Here is a 23,700-nt window from a genome sequence, read left to right as displayed (position 1 = left end):
AATCACAGCAACTCTACCATAATGAGTACAGCCCTTTAAAGACAGTCCAGAAAGGACCTGGAAATGAGATGTTCTCAGGGTCTCTGAAGAGATGGCCAGTTAAATCTCTGATATGAAATTCTGGTTGCGTGCTAGCTTTGAGATGTGCTTTTATGATTGGAAAGTGAAACTCTGCCTCTTCTCCCTGGTCCTGCCTGCTGGAGTGGAGTGAATCACAAACTTAAAAAAAGGGAGATGGTCAGACACGCCGGCTTTAGAGATATTCAGAACCATTAAGATCCATCATTTATGGAAGTGACTCAGCAAAGACCTTGAAAGAATATTAGAAAAAATTCAGCCAATTTCCAAGATATATGGGGTCATTTGGCAAAGGAGCATTTCCATGCCCAGCCATGATATTTTCTGCATCCCAGCATCAATCTTCAGCTCATCTTCCACCTGATTATTTTTCTCTTGGGTCACCAGACTAATGCCATTATCATCCATTCTCACCTGCACCTCTCTTCACCAGCAATTTCTAGAGTGAAAAGCATGATATCTCAGTCAAAAAAAATTACTCATCAAATATATTGAGAAGTACTGGGTTAAACAAAGTTAGGTACATTTCCTTACTCTAAGACTTCTCAGAGCTTTTGTAAAGCCAACACATAATTCAGAATATTCAAGATGGGTATGTAGTGTATTAATTGTTCTTTAGTTGCTCAGTCATGTGACCCCATGGATTGTAGCCCACTAGGCTCCTCTGTCCATGGGATTTCCCAGGCAAGAATACTGGAGTGGGGTGCCATTTCCTTCAGGGGATCTTCCCAAACCAGGGATCAAACCTGAGTCTCCTGTGTTGACAGGCAGGTTCTTTACCACTGAGTCACCAGGGAAGCTTCCAGGTAGTATATACCCTTTTCCAAAACTGATTTGGCTAGGGATCCATTTTTGTTTGGAGACCACCTCTCTTTTGGGAGTCTGTGTTGCATGTACCTCATTTGAAAAATCTCTGAAGTGCAAATGTATTGCAAAATGAAATTCAACTAAATTCTATCAAAGGATCCTCGTTTAGTTAAGTATGAAACTTCCGAGTCACAAGCTCAGTGACAAAAAATTAACTTTCTTGATTTCTCTGTAATTATTGAATAGATTTTATTTCCCTCTTAAACTTCATTATTCAATTTAAATATGTTTGATTTGGATATTTTGGTTTTTATCATGGTTTGTAGGCCTTTGCTGCTGACATAAGCAGTCTTAATGTGGCTTTTGGTCAATAATCCATGAGCTGTATCTTTTTGCCCTATTCACCAGAACTCTTCTATTTTCCCCCCTTCCTTTTAAAGATTGCTTTATTTTTTTTCTCTTGATGTGGACCATTTTTAAAGTCTTTATTTAAATTATTGCTATATTGCTTCTATTTTGTTTTGATTTTTTGGCTGGGTGACATGTGGGATCTTGGCTCCCCGACCAGGGATCGAACTTCCACCCCTGCACTTGGAGGTGAAGGTTTAACCACTGGACAACCAGGGAAGGCCCCTCCAGGACTCTTCTAAACTGCTGTTGTCTCCATGCATCTCTTTGACAGCTCAAAGATATTTGGTACTTATCCTATATCATGTGAAAATCTAGCAGCATCTCTTGGGCCCACCCACATAGCAGTATCCCTCAGTGCTCACTTGGGTACCATGTTGTTTAGAGAGCTTCTCTAGGTGAGTCCTCCCTGGCTTCTCTTGGCCCTAGGCCCCTCCTTTATGGGATCCGGATAGTTTTATATCAAACTGGGGGATGGGGAGTAAACGACAAAGCAGCGAAGCCCCCTTCTCAGAGATTGATGCTAGTCGCCCTCTCTATTGCTCTTTTTCTCCTGCAAAAGGAGTAGAATTCAAGCACAGATCCAATCAGGGTGTATAGAAAAATGGGAAAGTGACCCCAGGGATTAACAGTGGTGGATGTTTCCAATGACACAGACTTTTCAGGGACCTTGGCATATTCCTGCATTTCTGGTCTGTTCTGTAAAAGACAAAACGATTCTCCTTCTTGATCCAAACGCCAAATTAAAACCAAACCTCCATAGAGGAGAGGCTTTTCCACCAGCCATTTCAATAGAGCTGCCATTGCCATGGCGTTTATTATGTGCTCTGCCCTGTGCTAAGCTCTTAGCATGCATTATCTCACTTGATCCTTTCCTCTTAGAGGCAGGTGCTATTACTATCCCCAATTTTAACAGGGGGAAAAAATAAAAAGGAAGCTGAAATAAATGAAGTAACATGCTGGGATTTAAGTGAAAGAGCTGGAATTTAAACCCTGTCTGATACATGAGCCTTTGCTCTTAAACCACCATCGTCGTACCTTACACAGCCTGTTTCCAGCATTTGATTTCTAAAACAACCATAGGTAAGACAATCATAAGCATTTAAAGTCTGTTTAAATTTCAGTGACCCTCTAAACTCATGGACCAATTTGCTTAATGATAGGGGAGCCTTTCTCTTCGGTTGAGTGACTATTTCCTCTCAAAGGCTAAAGGTCTGTTCTTCTGCGTTTGAATTCTTTCTCAACGCTTCCTCATTTTCTGCCTTGCCTCCAGCCTCCGGCAGCACAATAAGAAGAAAGGTGCTAAAATCAGAAGACCTGCCTTACAGCCTTCCTTCTAGCTGATTCCTTGGCAAGTCCTTTATCCTTTCTTAACTCTCACATTTCTCAAAGTGTGAATATCAAGTCCTACCTCCTAGGTTTGCTGTGGGCATTAAGAAAGAAGGTGCCAAAAATCTCAGAAGCTTTGCTGGGCTTTAATGTTGTTCCTCGTTAGGAATATAAATGCTATTGGATACTTGGCCGCCTGCTTCAGATTAGTCAGCAAAGCTAGAGGCAAACGCACAGTCGGGAGGTTTCTGCCATCACTCACCTTCTCCCATGAACTGCCTGTCCCAAAAAGTAACTAAGGCATCTCCCAGTGGGTTCGACTCTAGTCCACTGGGATGCCAGAACCTGGGGCTTTGAAAGGGTCTTCCAGGGATGCAGTAACATGTCAGGGAGTCCGAATAGCTCTACTGAGGGTCATCTTGCAAGTGCTGGCAAGCTCTGGGAGAGTTATTCTCAGATGCCTCAGCGAGAACAGATGCTCAGCGTTGTTTCTGTGACTCCTCCTTGCCCTGGAGATTAAACCTGCCCTATTTCTCCAGTGCAAACCTAAAATTAGTTATGCAGCTGTCCTCCAATAAAACCCTGTCTCCAGATAGTACTCAGGGTGAGATTTACGACAGAGGCACCAACTGCACACCTTTTGAGAGAAGGGGCATGCCGAGCAATGTCACTCACCCTCTGTGGCTTCTTGCCAACCCTCACTCTCAGGGGAGGTGGCTGCTCCAGGCCTCCCTCACTTCCCAAATAGCCTCCATGCTGGCAGAGTCTGAGGGCCATAGATTTGTGTCAGCTTGAACCTGTTTCCTCCTGACCATCGCTTTACTCTGAGCCATTTTTAATCAGACTTAGATGGCTCCACTAGCCTTCCAGTTGGCCTTCCCTAACTTCAAGGCAATTAAGAATGTGTCCTGGGAGATTTGTCTGGTGGTCCAGTGGTTAAGACTGCACGCTTCCAATGCAGGGGATGTGGCTTTGATCCTTGGTTAGGGAACTAAGATTGCACATGCCATGCAGTGTAGCCAATACGTGTGTGTGTGTGTGTGTGTGTGTGTGTGTGTGTGTGTGTGTGTTTAGTTGCTAAAGCATGCCCGACTCTTTGTGACCCCATGGACTGTAGCCTCCCAGAGTTCTCTGTACTTGGGATTCTCCAGGCAAGAATACTGGAGTGGGTTGCCGTTTTCTTCTCCAGGGGATCTTCCTGATCCAAGGATTGAACCTGCATCTCCTGCATTGGAGGCGGATTCTTTAATGCTGAGCCACCTGAGAAGCCCATATGTATGTGTGCGTATGTGTTAAGAAATATATATATATATTAAAAACCCCCAATATGTCCTGATCTCCATCTCCTTCCTTACCTTGCAGTCCTCCTCTCATCTCTCTAGTCAGCTGCCCCTGCACGTGGGATTCCCTGTTCTGCTCCAGACCTTTTTCTCAGGTGCTTCCTTCTCTGGAAGGGCATCGCCATCTTATTGGATGGGAGAAACTCCCCCCACTTTTCAGGCACCTCACAGGAAGGAATTTTCCCTCCTCCAGCTCTTTGTTCACATTTTCCTTAAATGCATATCAGATTTGACTCCCATGTTGGCTTTCCCGGTGGCTCAGTGGTAAAGAATCCACCTGCAGTGCAGGAGAGGCAGGAGAGGTGGGTTCAATCCCTGAGTGGGGAAGTTCCCCTGGAGAAGGAAATGACAACCCACTCCAGTATTCTTGCCTGGGAAATCCCAGGGACAGAGGAGCTTGGCAGGCTACAGTCCGTAGGGGTGCAAAGAGTCCATAGGGGTGCAAAGAGTTGGACGTGACTGAAATGACTGAGCACGCACCACACATGTTGGTTTGTGTGTCTTCCCTCTCCTCGAAATTCTCAACCTTCTGAAGGTAGAAGTCAAATTATATTTATTTTGCTGTTCTCCATTGGCCCAACCCAAGTGCCCAGACCATGGTATACTCTTAATTCAAAAGAACTTCATTAAAAAAAAAAATATATATATATATATATTTGAATAACCTATATGATGATTAATAAAAGCCAACATTTATTGAGTGGGTGCTATTTCATGTGTGTGTGTTCAGTTGTGTCTGACTCTTTGTGACCGTCTGTGACAGGCCCCTCTTTCTGTGGAATTTTCATGCAAGAATACTGGAGCAGGTTGCCATTTCCTCCTTAAAGGGATCTTCCTGACCCAAGGATCAAACCTGCATCTCTTGCATTGGCAGGTGGATTCTTTATAACTGGGGCACCTGGGAAAGCCCGGGTGCTATTATAGGTACTTCCTATTTATTATCTTATTCCGTGTTACCAAGAACTTCACATGTGAGGTTCTATCATGTCTAAACATGTCTGGGAAATGATGTGGTAGATCTCTCTGAAGTCTCTTGCGTGAAAGACTGAGGTGCCTGGAGAGAGAGGAATCGTGCTAAGAGAATGAAGGCAGCAACCGTCAGCTTGAGAGAGAAGAGAGTCTCACTGGAGGGAAGGCACACATGGCATCTTTTATCTCTTCCTCAGATTTGTCTAGAGGATTGCCTGAGGTTGGCAGAAGAGAAAGATCCGAGTGTGAGGGGATGTGACAGGCAGCATTCACATTCAGGCTTCGCTTCCTATTTGAGACAGAGCTAGGCTTCCAGTATTTGGTTTGATAATCCATTCAGCTGGAATTTATGGGGCTTTAGAATTTATGGGGGAGCTTTTTATAGAATGGTGGCGGGGGGAAGGAATGACACAAGGCCCGGGTGAGCTCGCTCTCACTAGCTGGTTCCCCTGTGAACAAGTTTGTTTATCTGCACCAAAGCTCTCCTTGAGCTTTCCAAATTTGCTAAGTAGGAAAATTTATTGAGGCAAAGATGGACTGCTGGTCTAGCTCATCTTGTGACCTTAGACGAGCCTGTGTTTGTTCCATGTCTCAACTCGTCCTGTACTTTGGTGCCCTCATTTCCAGGGTGGACCTATGGTTCTGTAAAAAGAATGGCAATTTCTGCTGTTAGCATCAGTTTATTTTTCAGGACTTTAAACTCTGTTGACCTCTCTTGCCTTAAAAACATCAGTGTATGGGACTTCCCTGGCAGTCCAGTGGTTAAGACTTTGCCTTGCCATGCAAGGATTGCAGGTGTGATCCCTGGTCGAGGAATTAAGATCCTACATGCCTTGTGGCCAGAAGCTTTCCCAAGAAGTCAGGAGGTCAGGAGATGTGTTGTTCAGGACCCTGCTGGTCTAACCCTCACCGAGGACATTTTCAATATTCCCATCCCATCCATGTCCTCTCAGGCTTTCAGCAGGATTCTCATGCTATAATTTATGCTCTTCAGGCTCAGGAATTCCTGGGGGCCTAGCATTCTATGGGGCCATGGTGTTCAGAGACCATGTGCTTCAACTGGGTGCCAACACTTTGACAAGAGGAGAAGATGAATGTGTCGGGTCTTTAGCAAGCCTCATAAGCAAATTCTTCAGCTTAGCCTCTTGTTGTCTGTGCTTAGAATAGTTTTAGGTGATCTTCTCCCTTCAAAGGCCTGATCTCACAGCATCTCTGACATTTGAGCTTTGCCTGAGTGCAGGATTACTAGACATTGCTTCACAGGCAGTTCTTTACAATGATTTCATCTTCAGTTTACGAGCTCTAAAAAATGTCCCTGTCCTCCTTTCCCTCCTTGCAAAACTCCCTATATTTTTCCTTTTTTGCAGACCCAGACCTTCTGGAATTTCTCCAAGTATCCTACCATTCTACTTTTCAGAGTAGCTGACAGATGAGTGGAGACTCAACCAAAGCTCATGGGTTCCCTGAGATCATGAGTGATTTGGTGACTCAGCTACTTTGTCACTGAGACAGAGAAGCAAATTTTTCTGTTTTTCAAAATAGCTACTGAATTTCTCCCTGGGTGTTCTTTCCCCCCTTACTCTCTTATGAATGGCTTTGTGGCTTTTGCTGTTCTCGGTTTAATATAATTAAGACTCTGTGGTCTCCAGGGTTTGGGCTCACATGGCCGGTTTCAAAAAATGTGTGCTCCAGATCACTTGGACTCAAATACCCTGGAACAGGAACAAAAAAATTCCATCCCAGCCCTACAAGTGCTTCTTTTGGGAATGGGCCACGCAGGCTCAACTTACTGACAGAGTGATTAGTGCCTTTGCCACCTGACTCCAAGCCTGTAGTTGATCATGGAATGGATAGTTTCCTACATGTATTAGAACCTTGGTGACTAGGTTTGTTGGTTGAAATCCCTGTCATCTTTTTGGGAAGCCAGTGATCTCTCCCTGATTAGGGCTAGTTGTAGACATTCAAGTCATAGGATCTAAAGTTGGAAGTTCCGTGAGGACCTGCTGGTCCAGTTCCTTTGTTTTAAGATGAGGCAGTTAAAACCCAAAGAGGTCAAACTCAGCCTTCCATCCTGATGTCAAAACTCTGTCTCTCTTAGATCCTCTACTATGTAATACAAATCAAACCTGCCCCAAGCTAGGACTTTTGATATTTATTTGAGAACATTGTAAGTGTCTATCTTGATTCTAGGCAGAAGGGTTTGAAAATAGCAGAAGGTGAACCCTGCCTTCAAATTATGGCGACCATAAGAGCACAGTGTGGGAGGAACTTCCTGACCCCAGTGCTGGGCTTGTGAAATGGACAGATTTCCTGTTTTGTGGAAATGTCCTCATCATGTCTTTATCCTTAGAGCTGAGCCAGAAAGCCTTTCTCTTGTGGACCTGGATCCTTAGGAGGCTCAGGACTTTGGAGAGCCTGCCTAGAAATGTGTCAAGTCTTCCTCTGGGCCTGAGATGGGCTTGGGTTGGCTGTGCATCCACAGGGCTCCTGGTCTGTTTCTTGCTCCTAGACATCCTGATACTTGAGTGAGGTGAATTGGATACCTTGAGGAGGAGGAGCTCTAAAATACGTGCATATGGGGTTGCCCAGGGACCCCATAGCCAGTCCTTGATTCAAGGAAGATGATCTGGCAAGCAGGTCTCTCCTGTGGTGTGGTATTTTGTCCTCAGCATGACATGAGATGGGGCAGATGGAATATTGGTAACATGCTGATTTTGGGTACGTCCAGCTGTTTGTATAGACAGAGGCTCCAAAGCAAAACAGAATAAAACTTGCTGGGCCTGTGTACCTGGGACGGTCCTACATGCCCCCTTGGCTCTGTGAGGGTTCTCTACGACACTCCATTCCCATCTTTATGTGCTGAAACCTGTTCTGCCCATACCTCTTCATGGATTTGGGCTTCCCAGGTGGCACTAATGGTAAAGAACCCACTAGCCAATGCAGGAGACATAAGAGATGTGGGTTCCATCCCTGAGAAGATCCCCTGGAGGAGGAAAAGGCAACCCACCCCTGTATTCTTGCCTGGAGAATCCCATGGACAGAGGAGCCTGGCGGGCTACCATCCATGGGGGCACAAAGAGTCAGACAGGACTGAATGATGAAGCACCTGTGCTTCATGGATTTGCTCCCATTTCCCCTCTGGAGTTTGGAGGCAGGCTCTTAGGAATTTTCACTTTCAATAGATTATTAATCTTCTAGCCCAGGCTGAATGAGCAAGAAACTTTTGCAAAGAAATTTGTTTCTTCCTGTAAATCATGCCTTCCTCGCAATACTATAACTGCTTTCAAATATTTGGGTGAGGGGTTTCGAAGAGCTGATGGGAGGTTCAGAAAGACCTGTATCAGGAGAGACTCTTCTGACCTTTGCCTTTTGCTTTGAGGGAAGAGTTGCTTTTATTTTAAGTATTATTTATTGACTTGACCATGCCAGGTCTTAGTGGTGGCGTATGAGGTCTTTAGTTGTGACATGTGGGATCTAGTTTCCTGACTGGGGATCGAACCTGGGTCCCCTGCATTAGAAGCACAGAGTCTTAGTCACTGGACCACCAGGGCAGTCCTGAAGGAAGAGATGCTTCTAATAGGCCATTACCAAATTCTTCAGGGGTTGATTCCACACTCAGGTGAATTATGAAGCATATGGGTGAAGGGAGCACATTCTGCTTTCCCTATGGGGCTGTGAGTGGGTGCTGGGTCTGGGGTATGTTTATTAAGCAGAGGCAGGCCAACTCAGTTAGCTAGAAAGCAAAGGTCAAAAGAAATCTATTAAGCAGATGTATAGCCTTCTATAGCTAGCTTCTTTAAAGAATTTACACAGAGATTGCAGGATGGGAACAGATTGGAAATGTTCTAAGTTCAGTTATAGTGCTATTTTAATATTAGGTCACATGTGATCATTAATTATATTTAAAAGAGCCAATGAGAAGAATGGCTAGAAAACAATCGTTTGCCATTTCAAATAAGTTAATTATTAAAAAATTAGGTTTTAATTTCAAGTGGTAGATAGTAGGTATTCAATAAATATCATCTGAATAAATGAACACTGTTGTTTGCGATGCTCTCTTTTAACCATTTATTCCTTCAGTAAGTGTCTTCGACATTTATTATCTGTGGAGATGTGTGGACTTTGAGATGAAAATCTACAGCTCTTGTGCTTTAGGGCGCTTATAGATACATGCACAATATGATAATATAATGGGAGGATGTTCAAAGAAGGAGGATCTAGTCTACCCAGGAACTGTCAAGGAAGAATTCACTAAAAAAGGCAGCTTTTGATTTGAAATAGGAAAGGATTTTCAAAGTCGTTAATGTTATAAAAGAAGAACCCTCCAGGCAGAGGCAGAGACAAGTGCAAAAACAACAACAAAAAAGAAAAAACAAGAAAAGATGGTGGGTTCATATATGACTGGGGTATATTGCAAGTGAATGGGGCCAGGGAGCCTACCTCGGTTGTTTTGGAACACTCCAATATCTTAATAGCAATACAAAAATGGAAATACATAATTCACGAAGAGGAAATAGAGAAACCAATAATCCCATGAAAATATTCAGCTTGCCAATAATCACAGACACACAATTTATATCAGGATACCAATTTAATAAATTAGAGTGGCAAATATTTAGAAAAGTAATATTGTTGGTGAGGATTCAAAAGATGAACTCTCATATATGCTGTTAGGAGTCTAGATTGATACAATCTTCCTGTAGACAATGGGATGATGTACATCAGGTTTTTTTTTTTTTTTTGGTCACATTCCCATTCCTTAAACTAATTTTTCCACTTCTTGAAATTTGTCCAGAATATCATTGAGAAAGGTGGATGAGTATTTGTGTACAAAAATATCAATCATGATATTATTTATAATTGGAAATACTATAAACAAAAAATGTGATAACATGGGTGAAAGTTATATCACTCAGTCGTGTCCAACTCTTTGCATGGGATGCATAGTAAAATGGATATATTTATACATCATAATATCATGTAGCAACACTCAACAAACACATTAGGAATGCTGTTTGTCAGTAGTATGAGCTTAAGATAAAATATTGACCACAAAAAGTAATGTCAAAATTAAAAATGATCTCAACTAGGTATAAGAACATGCAGACAATTTCTGTTCCCAAGATGGAAGAACTGGAATCAGATTAATCTTCCCATCTGAAAAAAACTACAGATAAAATATATTTAAAAATTATTTTAAAAGATTTAATTGACATCAGGTAATGAAGAACAGTGATCCATGGGAGTTGTTCAGTCACTCAGTCGTGTCTGACTCTTTGTGACCCCATGGACTGTAGCCTGCCAGACTCCTCAGCCCATGGGATTCTCCAGGCAAGAATACTGGAGTGGGTTGCCATTCCCTTCTTCAGGGGATCTTCCCAACCCAGGGATCAAACCCGCATCTCCTGTGTGGCAGGCAGATTCTTTACTGTTTGAGCCACCAGGACTAAATGTTAACTTTAAAAGTGTTTTCTGTAATTATTAGGCATTACTTTTGTAATGACGAAAATTAAAGCTAAATGAAAATAGTTACAGTAATGTTTAGTTTGCAAAATATTTTATTGGATTGTCTGGCTATGGATGCATGCATTAAAACTAACAAAACCATTATTGATCATTAGATTGTTCATTTACTCATTCATTCAAAAAGGACTTGAAGAGTTTTGATTAATGAGGAGGATTTAGCCCATTAGCATTGGGAACGGGGAATGGAGGGAGCAAAAGCAGCGTGTGTTTTTGTAGGTGGAGAGAAAAGCACAAGAGAACGCATAGAAGCAAGAAACAGACTAGTTTGGGTGGAGTGAAGAATTAGTTGGATATTAACGTAGGTGAAGTTTGAGATGGGTGATCCTGGGAAAGAAAGATATGAACCAGGGCAGGATATCTTTATATCTTGGCTTCTCTCATTCTTCTCTCCTTCCCCTTCTCCTTCCTTTTCTTACCTTAGTTTGTTTGTATGAGGGTTTTTTTTTTTTTTTTTTTTTCCATTTTAGAGAAATTCTTTATGTTTGCATTAAACTTGACTAGTTCAGTTTTCTGCTATAGTCTGTCTGCTGTTCACTGCTTCTGATAAAGTTTTGCATTCATAACCATGTATTTAATATACATAACTCAGTTTGTCTTTTTTTTTTTTTTTTTTGTAATTCAGTCTTACAGAGATACTTTGTCTCTCAGTATTTGTTTGTAGTCAGTAACAGTTGAGTGGGGACTAAGGTGGAATTTGGTATAGGTCTCTACTCAAATATTTCAGAGCAGGATCTTCAGAGTCAGATTAAAGAGAAAGAAAGGAAGGGAGGGAGGGAAGGAGGGAGAGGAAGGAAGAAAGAGAGAAAGAAATCCGAGTGTTAATAGTTACTGTTTTCCCAATTTAGAGATCTGGCAGCCTAACGAAGGAATGTAGTGGGACAGAGCCACCGGTCTTGCTCTTTTATTTCAGTATCACCGAGATAATGCTCTGCAGCATGGTTAACTCTCCAGTGTGTGTGATCAAAAGCGAACCTTGGCGGCTTCTCACGTGCAGGGATCTAGGAGGAAGGTGACCACGCCTTCCCAAAGATTCCCACACTGCTATCACCTCAAATTCTTACTTCTCTGGGGTGGGGTCTTTCTCTAAGTGTTTACCAGAGTCTCTGTCCATTTTCTTCTTTCACAGTTAGGAGAGTTTTTCTAAATATTATACTTTGGGAGCATCTCATTCCTGTTTCTCAGAACTGCTATGATTTTTGCCACCTAAATATTTCTACAATATTTTTTAAAAGGATGAAACAATTTTAGACTCTCTGACGGCAGTGCTTTTAATTTTCATAGAATCTTGAAATATTTTATGCAGAAGGGAAAGTAGAGGGTACTCATTTCAGTACCTCCGGCTTGATAAATAGAGACTGAGTTCAAAGTAGGTGATTTTCCTGTAGTTTACACAGGTCGTGGGTAGAAGAAGTAAGGTAAGATCCCAGTTCTTTTGATAGGAATATCCAAGCATAGTTTTACCCTACCTTGCTGTAACACGATGACCTTTTCCCTCAATATATAAAAGTCATTAGAATATTAAATGACTTTAAAAATAAACACAGGTGGTGTACCATTTGACTACAGCCTGGGGACTCTAAAAAGGAAAGAGGGAACCTCACATCTCTGTTGCCTATGACTGAAATAATTTGTCTCTGAAAATGGCCCACACTAATTATAGTGATCATCATCCACACGATAAAGTCCTGTGTTATATAGCATATTGTGGCCTGTGTTATATAACATGTTTTGGCCCTTGTTATATAGCAGTTTGGGGTCAAATGGACCCCCACAAAATGCTTTTCAGATTTAGTACCAAGGTCTGCCAGTTATAGGATGCTCTTATGAAATTAAATAGCGCACTAGCAGAGTTATTTTTTAAACAGTTATTTTTGTCTGTGCTGGGTCTTCGTTGCTGGGCAGGCTTTAGCTGCTGCGAGCGGGGGCTACTCTCTGTTGCGGTGTGTGGGCTTCTCACTGGGCTGGCCTCTCTCGTTGTGGAGCAGGGGCTGTAGGGCGCTGGGGCTTCAGTAGTTGTGGCACGTGGGCACAGTACTTGTGGCTCCCGGGTTCTAGAGCACAGGCTCAGTAATTGTGGTGCACAGGCTTAGTTGCTCTGTGGCATGTGGGGTATTCCTGGATCAAGGATTGAACCCATGTCTCTTGCATTGGCAGGAGGATTTTTTTTTAACCACTGAGCCACCAGGGAAGTCTGATCCCTGCAAAATTATGATTATAAGGGGTAAGAAGGAAAGTGGGAAATGATCAGGCCATAGCAGTGGAAGGGAGTTTTTCTGAAACAATATCAAGAATCAATGAGGCAGAGAGGGCCCTCCACCCCAACAATGTTTATAGCAGCACTATTTACAATAGCCAGGACTTGGAGCGCAGCCTAAATGGCCATCCACAGAGGGATGGATAAAGAAGATGTGGTACATACATACAATGGGCTATTACTCCGTCATACGAAGGAATGAAACTGTGCCATTTGCAGAGACATAGGAGGCTCTAATATGGTTATACAGAATGAAGTGAGTCAGAAAGAGAAAAACAAGCATCATATATTAATATATATATGTAGAATCTAGAAAATGGTATGGATGAACCTATTTGCAAAACAGAAATAGAGACACGGGCATAGAGAACAAATGTTTAGATACCAAGGAGGGAAAGGGGAGATGGGATGAATTGGGAGATTGGGATTGACATATATATACTACTGTGTATAAAATAGATAACAATTAAAAAAAAAAGTCATTAAGGGGGAGAAACAGGAAAGGCAGTTCCAGACGTCAGCAACCCACCAACCCTGAGCACATATATAGACCACTGCCCTCCCTTGTTAGTCATGGGTATTACATTTCCAAATGACCTCATATACAAGCTGGCATGTTAAGATTGTTAGCAGTATAAAGTGTTGCAATGAAATGACTTTATATTTATAGACATGTTATTTCCAAGTCTCTCAAAGAAAATAGTTTTTTGAGAAATTCAATTTATTATTTTATTTTTTGTGCAGTTTGGAAAACCCAAATATTGCTTTCCTGAATTTTGTTCGTGATGGCAATAAATGTTCATCACAAGTTATTATTTTTTTTTTTCTGACCAGAGTTGACAGTGAAGGCTGAAATGAGTTCATCGAACAGTTAGTCACTGGATCAATACGAGTCTGTGTTTTGAAGCAGAAGTATAAGAGCATATTTTGGAAGCCAACTGTTGAATGGCTTTTGATTTTCATGAAATTTTGTATATATTCTGTTTTTGTATTTTTTGTTTCATAAAGGCAAGCCTCTTAAAAAGGAGTTATAAAGTAATTTTTGGTATCTTAGAAAAGAGTTTTGAAAATATGTTTTCTCTTCACTCAGGGTCAGCTTCTGTCCATGAAAATTACCCTTTGAGGAGTTCCCATAGGGTGGAATTTCATGTCTGGAACTGGTTTATGGCTGTTCAGGGCTTGGACAACTCAATTGACTCAGATCTTGGACAATTTGTTTAGTGAGAGGATGGTGCATTTGACACCTCTTAAGATGGATCTGAAAGTATTTATTCCAACACAAATATCAACTGCATATCATGACCACTAAAAGGGAAAAACAGATAAATTAATTGCAGTGTAAAGATTGCTGTTTTTGCTGTGGGTGTTCCAAGGCCTTCCAATCCACCACTTCAAGTGTAAGGCTAAATGTGAAGGCAAATGGCTGTGCAGACTTGTTGAAATGTTGGCTGTGGAGTAGAATTTTAATCTCAAGAGCCAGCCTGACGTGGAACCATGTGGCCTCCACAAAGTCCTCAGCAAAGTAAATGTCACAGAGCGTATCATTACTATAGGCTGTCAAGAATTTGAATCATTAGTATTAATAAAAATGAAACATTAATTGGGAACCTAATACATGTCAGATGTTTTCACAATATACAAAATCACTGTGAAGTTGGCATTTTGGCCTCCATTTTACAAAGAAGGAAACAGTCTGAGAGATGTTTAGCAACATATCCAAGGTTATACCAGATTGAACATTCAGGTCAGAGTCCGATTCAGTCTGACTTTAAATCCCAATCTGCTTTCATCATAGAATGCATGGAAGTGAAAGTCGCTCAGTGGTGTCCGACTCTTTGCGACCCCATGGACTATGCAGTCCATGGAATTCTCCGGGCCAGAATACTGGAGTGGGTAGCCATTCCCTTCTCCAGGGGATCTTCCTTTGGTCTCCAGGGGATCTTCTTTCGCTCTCCAGGGAATCGAACCCAGGTCTCGCTGTTTAAATTCTTTGAGTCCTATGTGCCTGCTACATTGCTCAGTCGTGTCTGACTCTTTATGACCTATGGACCATAGCCCACCAGTCTCCTCTGTCCATGGGATTTTCCAGGCAAGAATACTGGAGTGGATTGCCATCCTGCTCCAGGGGATCTTCCCAACTCAGGAATCAAACCCTCATCTCTTATGTCTCCTGCATTGGCAGGTGGGTTCTTTACCACTAGCGCCACCTGGGAAGTCCATAAGTCTGCTTACTTCTATCTATAATCTGACGATGTCTGGGCTATCATCGATATTAATGCTATATTAATTAAAGCTAAAGCATTTATGTCTGCATCTACCTTTTTGCTTCTCAACAAAAATATCTAAACTGTGCCATAAACTCACACTTTCCTATGAAAACCAATACATACCCATATCTACAGATTAATTATTGCGGTCTTACAATGCATCTGTTATAAGAAAGGATATGGGGAAAGGAAACAGACGGAGTGTTTTACATTTTTAAAGTCTAATTTCTTATGAGATTTTTCTTTTTATAACTGGAAGATTCCAGCCCCCTTTCCAAGTGGATGCTTATATGAAACTTCAAAATACGATACAGATAATAGCTACCCTCTTCGCAGTGTTTGAAAACCTCGAATTCTGCCTTCTCTTTGCACCTTCAACTTCTTTTCCTCATCATGCTCCTGGGATGCCAGGACTTGAAAGAACGTATAGTATAAACTTGCCAAACTATTGAAATTAACAATATGTCAGCAGTCATGGATTAGTATTCAAGAGTTGACTTTCCTCTTTATAAGTGACTTTAAAGTCACTTAAACTTGCTTAAGCAAGTTTCTCAATTCAGTTGAGTCTCAATTTGCAGTCTTTAAGAATGGGTATCATAGGGCTTTGTCTCAGGAGGCTGTTTAGAGGTTTTTAAAAATTAGCTTTTATTGGAGTATATTTGCTTTACGATGTTGTGTTAGTTTCTACTGTGCAGCAAAATGAATTTGCATATGCATGTTGAGAGATTTAAATGGGATAATATACAAAAGGGCCCGGAACAATGGCTACAGCATAGCTTCAATGAAGAACAGTTCCCATCACTGCTCATTCCCAGTCCCTCAAAAGTCCTTCTTTGTAACTATCAAGATTATATGCAGGGCACATGTGACTAAGATGTTCACTGCTCAACAAATGCACTACCTCAAAGTGTATCCAATCCTGTCTTTTGTTTGCAGTACAGCTCTCCACACTGCATTTGGATTCACCATTTTCTCTAAGCATTTACGCAAAGTGACTTCAGTGTAGACTGCTATATCTCCCGTGACTTCCAGCCTTCTTTAGTGAACAATTGTTAATGGTGTTGCACTTATTCATTACTAATCTACTTTCTATCCCTATGGATTTACCTATTCAGGAGATTTCATATAAATGGTATCATATAATAAGTGACCTTTTGTGTATGTTTTTTTAAATTAGCATAACATTTTCAAGGCTCATCTGTGCTGTAGTATATATCAGTATTTCCATTCTATGGCTGAGTAATATTCCATTGTATGGATATACTACTTTTGTGTATTTATTCATCACATGATGAACAGTTGGGTTGTTTTTGCCTTTTGGCTATTGTGAATAATGCTTCTATAAATGCATGTGTTTCTGTTTGAGTGACTGTTTTCCATTCTTTTGGATATATACCTAGAAGTGGAATCACTGGATTATAAGTAATTCCATGTTTAACTTTTTAAGGAACCACTAAACTCTTTTCTGTAGCAGCTGTACCCTTTTATATGCCCACCAACCATGCATTCAGATCAGATCAGTCACTCAGTCATGTCCAACTCTTTGCGACCCCATGAATCGCAGCACGCCAGGTCTCCCTGTCCATCACCAACTCCCGGAGTTCACTCAGACTCACGTCCATCAAGTCAGTGATGCCATCCAGCCATCTCATCCTCTGTTGTCCCCTTCTCCTCCTGCCCCCAATCCCTCCCAGCATCAGAGTCTTTTCCAATGAGTCAACTCTTCGCATGAGGTGGCCAAAGTACTGGAGTTTCAGCTTTAGCATCATTCCTTCCAAAGAAATCCCAGGGCTGATCTCCTTCAGAATGGACTGGATGGATCTCCTTGCAGTCCAAGGGACTCTCAAGAGTCTTCTCCAACACCATAGTTCAAAAGCATCAATTCTTCGGCGCTCAGCCTTCTTCACAGTCCAACTCTCACATCCATACATGACCACAGGAAAAACCATAGCCTTGACTAGACGGACCTTTGTTGGCAAAGTAATGTCTCTGCTTTTGAATATGCTATCTAGGTCGGTCATAACTTTTCTTCCAAGGAGTAAGCATCTTTTAATTTCATGGCTGCAGTCATGCATTAGGGTTCAAATAGTTTCTCTTTATCCTTACCAACACATTATTTTTCACTTAAAAAGTTATTATTTTAGCCATCTTAGTCTGTGTGAAGTGGTATGTGTTTGTGTTTTTGAGTTACATTTTTCTAATGGCTAATGATATCAAGCATCTTTTTTATGTGCTTATCAGCCATTTATATATCTTTTTTGGAGAAAGGTCTATTCAAGTTTTTTTAAAACCTATTCTGTAACTGAGTTGTCTTTTTGTTGTTGATCTTGTCAGACGTTTAAAGTGTGTGCAGAGTATTCAGTGATGGACTCCACCCCACCTTTATTCCAATGTAAAATTAGTGCATTGTTTCCATGAAAAGGAGAAGTAGATATTGGGTAGAAAAAGCAACAAATCTCTGCCATATTAAGAAAAATACACAAGGCAATTTCTCTGAGGAACCCTAGCAGACTTCCCATAACCTTGCACAGTAATAACTCTGTAACCCAAATTCATCAGTTTTACTTAATATTTTTCTTTTTCTGGCTGTGAAGTCATTACATTGGCTGCTGGGGAGAAGTAGGTGATGTGGAAGAAATGAAATCTTGGAGTTGATTTCTGTTGGGTTCCACCTTCTGTCAGGGATAATTGAAAGCCCAACTATTCTTTCCATGTGATTAATATATGCCTTTAGTCAAGTGAAATGAACTCTGTCACCAGATTTCTAAGAAATTTCGTGAAAAAGGTGAACAACCATTCTAGTCTGTTTGTGACAGTCTCAAATTTTGCATGAAAATCTAAAAATCTTGTGTCCTGGGAAACCCCTTAGTGAGATAGGAAAGGTCTTGATTTCTGGTGATGGGTATGGAAAGTTGATGGAAAAGTACAAAATTCACATGCTGCTGCTACTGCTAAGTTGCTTTAGTCGTGTCCGACTCTGTGCGACCCCATAGACAGCAGCCCACCCAGGTGCCCCCGTCCCTGGGATTCTCCAGGCAAGAACACTGGAGTGGGTTGCCATTTCCTTCTCCAATGCATGAAAGTGAAAAGTGAAAGTCACTCAGTCGTGTCCAACTCTTCATGACCCCGTGGACTGCAGCCTACCAGGCTCCTCCATCCATGGGATTTTCCAGGCAAGAGTACTGGAGTGGGGTGCCATACATGGTAACCCCCAAATTAGGGCCTGAAGGTAGTATTGTTTTCAATGACAGGTAGTTACGGCATGGGCTTCCCAGGTGGCATTAGTGGTAAACAGCCTTCCTGGCAAGTCAGGAGACATAAGAGACTTGGGTTGGATCCCTGGGTCAGGAAGATCCCTTGAAGGAGGGCAACCCACTCCTTCACTCAGGTTTGATTGCCTGGGAAATCTTGTGAGCTACAGTCTGTAGGGTCACAAGGAGTCAGACACAACTGAAGTGACTTAGCACACATGCACAGATATGGCATAGATGGATAAATGGGTAAATGGGTATCCTTGTAGTCACCATCGTTTTCTTTGACCACTGAAGTTGGCAGTGATGAGTTGTGGTTCATAATAAAGTACTATTGGACTATTTTGGGTGATGAGACTTGAGTGTGAATATAAGGACATTGTAATTGTGAACGTTAACAGTCTGTGTTTAATTTTAAACATTGTGAACACTGTGACCAGATTTTCTGAGAGTTTGGATAACAAAATGAGAATGATCACAATACTTTACCAGCTTCAGCAGGACCTAGATATCACTGAAGAAGAAAGTTAAATGACCTTGCAATTTTTTGAAGTATAGTTGGTTTACAGCATTCTGTTAATTTCTGCTGTACAGCAAGGTGATTCAGTTATACATATATATACATTCTTTTTAAATATTCTTTTCCCTTGCAGTTTATCATGGGATATTGAACATAGTTCCCTGTGCTATACAGTAGGACCTTGTTGTTTATCTATTCTGTATATAATAGCTTGTATCTGCTAACCCCAGCTTCCTACTCCATCCCTCCTCCAACCTCCTCTCCCCCTTGACAGCCACAGGTTTCTTCTCTATGTCTGTGAATCTGTTTCCGTTTCATAGACAGGTTCATTTGTGTCATATTTTAGGTTCCATGTATAAGTAATATCCTATGGTATTTATTGTTCTCTTTCTGGCTTCCTTCACTTAGTATGATGATCTCTAATTGCGTCCATGTTGCTGCAAATGGCATTATTTCATCCTATTTTATAGCTGAGTAGAACTCCATTGCGTGTGGGTGTATATATATTTATACACCCCATCTTCTTTATGTACTCATCTGTTGATGGACATTTAAGTTGTTTCCATATCTTGGCTATTGTGAATAGCGCTGCTATAAACACAAGAGTGCATGTATCTTTTTGAATTATAGTTTTGAATGACCAGTATAATATTAACAACAGATGGAGGGGTACCTGTAACTGGATTAGGGAGATTGATAATCAAGCCAAATATACTGTACAATATGCAGAAAAAAATTGGGATCTTGCATGTTGAAGAAGGGATGTGAAGGCACACATAGAGACTGAATCTCACCAATCTGTAATGGGACAGTCAAGTACTTCTAAGCCAATTTAAGTGCTTTTCCTCTACTGAAAGGCACTAGGACTCAGTTGCAAATAGTGGTCTCTCGGTGATGTATGACAGAGACTACTACAACACTGTGAAACGATTATACTCCAATCCTAAAAAAAGGTAAAGAAACTAGTGGTTTCTGAATTGGCTTCAACATACTGTATGAATGGAGACACATTATTGTTTTCTTGAGCGTCTGTGAAACTATTACTTTTCTTGATTCAGATATTGCAATTAAAATGTTCTGTAGTTAAACCAAATGGAAAAATGGATAGTTGACCTGTTGGCCCTTCCCACTGTAGAGTTGATTCTGTTAGCTGTTATTAATGATCAAGTTTTCTATACTATTGATTAAGAAGGGAAGTAACAGAAATAAAAAAAAAATAGTTCTCCTTAGGTTTTAGGTAATTTGTTTTGAGAAAATGAAGCATCAAACTATCTTCATGATTTCTAAGAAGATTCTAATGAAATTGCAGACAATATAAAACAAAAGATTGTTGGTAATCTTGTCTAAATGCAAATTAGACAAATTATATTTTGCTCATCTGTCTGCCTATTTGTTAAATAATGCTAATATAAATTTTGACAAATTCTATTTAATCTCTAAACTTTTTACCAAAGGAAAGGGTAAGATCTTACCTTTTAAGTGTTCTGCACCCCTCGTACACAACATTGCTAAAAAGGGATGTGATTTGCTTATCCGTGTTATTCACAGTGAATTTTATGTCACTTTCAAGTTCCTCAAAACATTAGAAGCAATTAATAAAATTTTGACTTTATAGAAATGAAAGGAAATAGTGTCCTACCGCATGATACATCTTGACACATTTTTCTTGGCCATTAAAAAAAAAAAGGTTTTAAAACGTTGGCCTGCTATAAAATATTTTCAAATGTGAGATAAGAAGAATCTCCTTCACTAATTTGGAAATACCTTGAGGATAAAAATGGGGAAAAGGATTACTTTAAAAGAGAGATTTATATAATGTTTCTTCAAAGCTTTTTGGTGATCTTTTAAGAGATATTAAGGAGTTCTAGAAAAGGATGAACTGACTGCACTTGAAATATTTTAGGTTGTGGAAAACACTTATATGGGAAAAAAAAGAAGCCTTATTTTTGGAAAGAAATAAAACTGTTTCAGAATTCATAAAAATGCCTACAGAGTGGGCAGCCAAATTAAACAGGACTTTCTCAATTTATTTACTAAAACTGTAATGTATTTGGAATGCAACTTCAATTCCACAAATTCACACTGCTTCTTGGCTTTAAAACCATTTTCTGTGAACGAGGTTTAATTTTGGATTTTTTTTCAAGATTATGGACATTGTGGACACAGAAAATGTATTTGATAAATTTAGAGATGCAAAGGAACTGATGGACAGATGACTAATCTACCATAACAAACCAGTAGATACGATGTGGTTGAGCATTTGTGAAGAACTGGAAACTAATTCCTAGAAGTCTAAAAACCTGGTGTTGCTAGTAAATAAAATTGTAAGTATTCTGTGTATGAATGCTTTGTGGAGAGGGTGTTTAGCTTGACATCATCAAAGTCAGAAATCAGTGTGATGTGGGCTTGATAAGGGCAGAGCTTGCAACACAAAATGAATTTTATATTTGACTGTTGTCAGTATCACTGTGACATTAAGAAGGATGTCCTAAAGGCTGCAGGAAATTCAGAAAGCTGTTGTTTGAGAAGGATTTAGATTTACAAGTAGCTTGCTGTGTCATGGGACCAAAAGAAACATATTTTATTTTAAATTAAATATGAATAATACCTGCTTAACTAGTCCTGTGTTCTTTTTCTTCACAGTGCATTATATTCAAGTATCTTAAGAATAGATACTAATATAGCATAATGTAACAGAGCATCACTGTTATATTCAATACATTTAAAAGGTTTAAATAATTGCTCTATCAGAGGGCAGAAAGAAATATTATAAAAATATTAAACATTTCTCACGCATATGGTTTTCTTCGATCTAGTTGGAAGGACTGATGCTGAAGCTGAAACTCCAATACTTTGGCCACCTCATGCGAAGAGTTGACTCATTGGAAAAGACTCTGATGCTGGGAGGGATTGGGGGCAGGAGGAGAAGAGGACGACAGAGGATGAGATGGCTGGATGGCATCCCCGACTTGATGGACATGAGTTTGAGTAAACTTGGGCAGTTGGTGATGGACAGGGAGGCCTGGCGTGCTGCGATTCATGGGGTCGCAAAGAGTCGGACTTGACTGAGCAACTGAACTGAACTGAACTGATTAGTAAATACTACTAAGTACTACCTTGTCTTATTTTTGTTTAAATATTAACATTTGTATAGAATACAGAATTATGATTTCAAATAAACATCTACTTTTCATATTTTATATTAATGATAAAGTGTTAGTCAGTCAGTTGTGTCCAAGTCTTTGCAAGCCCATGGACTATAGCCCACCAAGCTCCTAGTCCATGGGGTTCTCTAGGCAAGAATACTGGAGTGGGTTGCCTCCTCCAGGGGATCTTCCCCTTTGAGAATTCAAACCCAGGTCTCCTACATTGCAGGCAGATTCTTTACTGTTTGAGCCACCAGGGAGGCCCAACAGATATCTGAATAATTTTTGTATTTTATTATGATTTTTGTTTGTTTGTTTGATGTGGCTGTGTCCTGGCTTGGCTTTCTAAACAGTTGTTAATTCTGCCCAGATAAATGCAGTACACTGACTCTAATCCAACTGGGGCTCCCCCATCCTCTTCCTGTAGGATACACAAAAGCAGATACGGCTTATTGAGGCTGTGCAAAAACATAGCTAACCGACAACATTCAGACCTCCAAGCGAAACTCTGAAAGGAAGCTAATGAGGTACCAAATGGTGTGAGGGTGGACTAATGGATAATTCAACCTCATTTTTGTAGACCAAATAAAATGTATAAAAAACGACTGTCCTAGTTAATGGGCTTCCTGATGGTTCAGCAGGCAAAGAATCAGCCTGCAGTGCAGGAGATGTGGGAGACACGGGTTTGGTCCTTGAGTTGGGGAGATTCGCTTTAGTAGGAAATGATTACCCACTCCAGTATTCTTGCTGGGAAAATCCCATGGACAGAGGAGCCTGGTGGACTATGGTCTATGTGGTTGCAGAGAGTCAGACAGGACTGAAGCGACTGAGCACACACATACACTCTGAGTCAGTCAGTCAGTTCAGTCACTCAGTTGTGTCCAACTCTTTGCGACCCCATGAATCACAGCACGCCAGGCCTCCCTGTCCATCACCAACTCCGGGAGTTCACTCAGACTCACGTCCATTGAGTCAGTGATGCCATCCAGCCATCTCATCCTCTGTTGTCCTCTTCTCCTCCTGCCCCCAATCCCTCCCAGCATCAGAGTCTTTTCCAATGAGTCAACTCTTCGCATAAGGTGGCCAAAGTACTGGTAATATGAAAAGTAACATTGTGGAGGAAGACCCGTCTAAAAGATGCAGGAAAGCAGCTATTAAAACAAACAAACAAAAAGAGTCTAAGCTCAAGAAAACCCAACCCAAGAAACAAATAAAAATTTCCTGTAAGTGCTTTTCAGAGTAGAACTTAATTAAAGTGAACAAGAATTCAGTGACTCAAGAGCTCAAAGTTAAATTGCCAAAACAACAGAGTGAGCTGAAAAGGAAGATTACTGAAGGAGGAAAAAAAATTAAGGTGCAAACTCTGTTTTAAGTGAAAGAAACTGAATAGGAATAGAAAAGACCTAGCAGAAAAGTGAATGCAAGACAGAGCAAAGCCTTGTGATAATCACTCTGAATGCGGGGAAAAAAATCAAAGGGATTAATGGAATTAAAATGACAGTGATAGATAAAAAGGTAAGAGATGATATTTTTAACTAAGAATAATTGGTCTTCTTGAAGTAGAAAGTGAAATAAATAGAATTGTTATGAATGAAAGAACACCCTACCAGAGTGGTCTCAGGAATCCTGCTAGAATGACAACCCATGTCTTTGGGAATCAGGCTCTTTCTTTCTGCTCCACCCTCTTTGAGTGCGTGCAGTCACTTCAGTTGTGTCCAACTCTGTGACCCTATGGACTGTAGCCCACCAGGCTCCTCTGTCCACAGGATTCTCCAGGCAAGAGTGCTGGAGTGGGTTGCCGTGCC

The 23,700-nt window shown here is 40.8% G+C and overlaps 1 protein-coding gene across 2 annotated transcripts in view; it reads left to right on the top strand.

The window, feature by feature from the left end:
- AGBL1 (AGBL carboxypeptidase 1) overlaps positions 1–23,700 on the top strand; it is a 935,290-nt gene that overhangs the window by 85,884 nt on the left and 825,706 nt on the right. The window lies entirely within an intron of this gene.

The sequence above is a fragment of the Bubalus bubalis genome, chromosome 20 (assembly GCF_019923935.1).
Source record: "Bubalus bubalis isolate 160015118507 breed Murrah chromosome 20, NDDB_SH_1, whole genome shotgun sequence".
In the NCBI taxonomy this organism is placed as follows: Eukaryota; Metazoa; Chordata; class Mammalia; order Artiodactyla; family Bovidae; genus Bubalus; species Bubalus bubalis.
The sequence above is the reverse complement of the archived record's forward strand: the minus strand, read 5'-3'. Positions and strand labels throughout refer to the sequence as shown.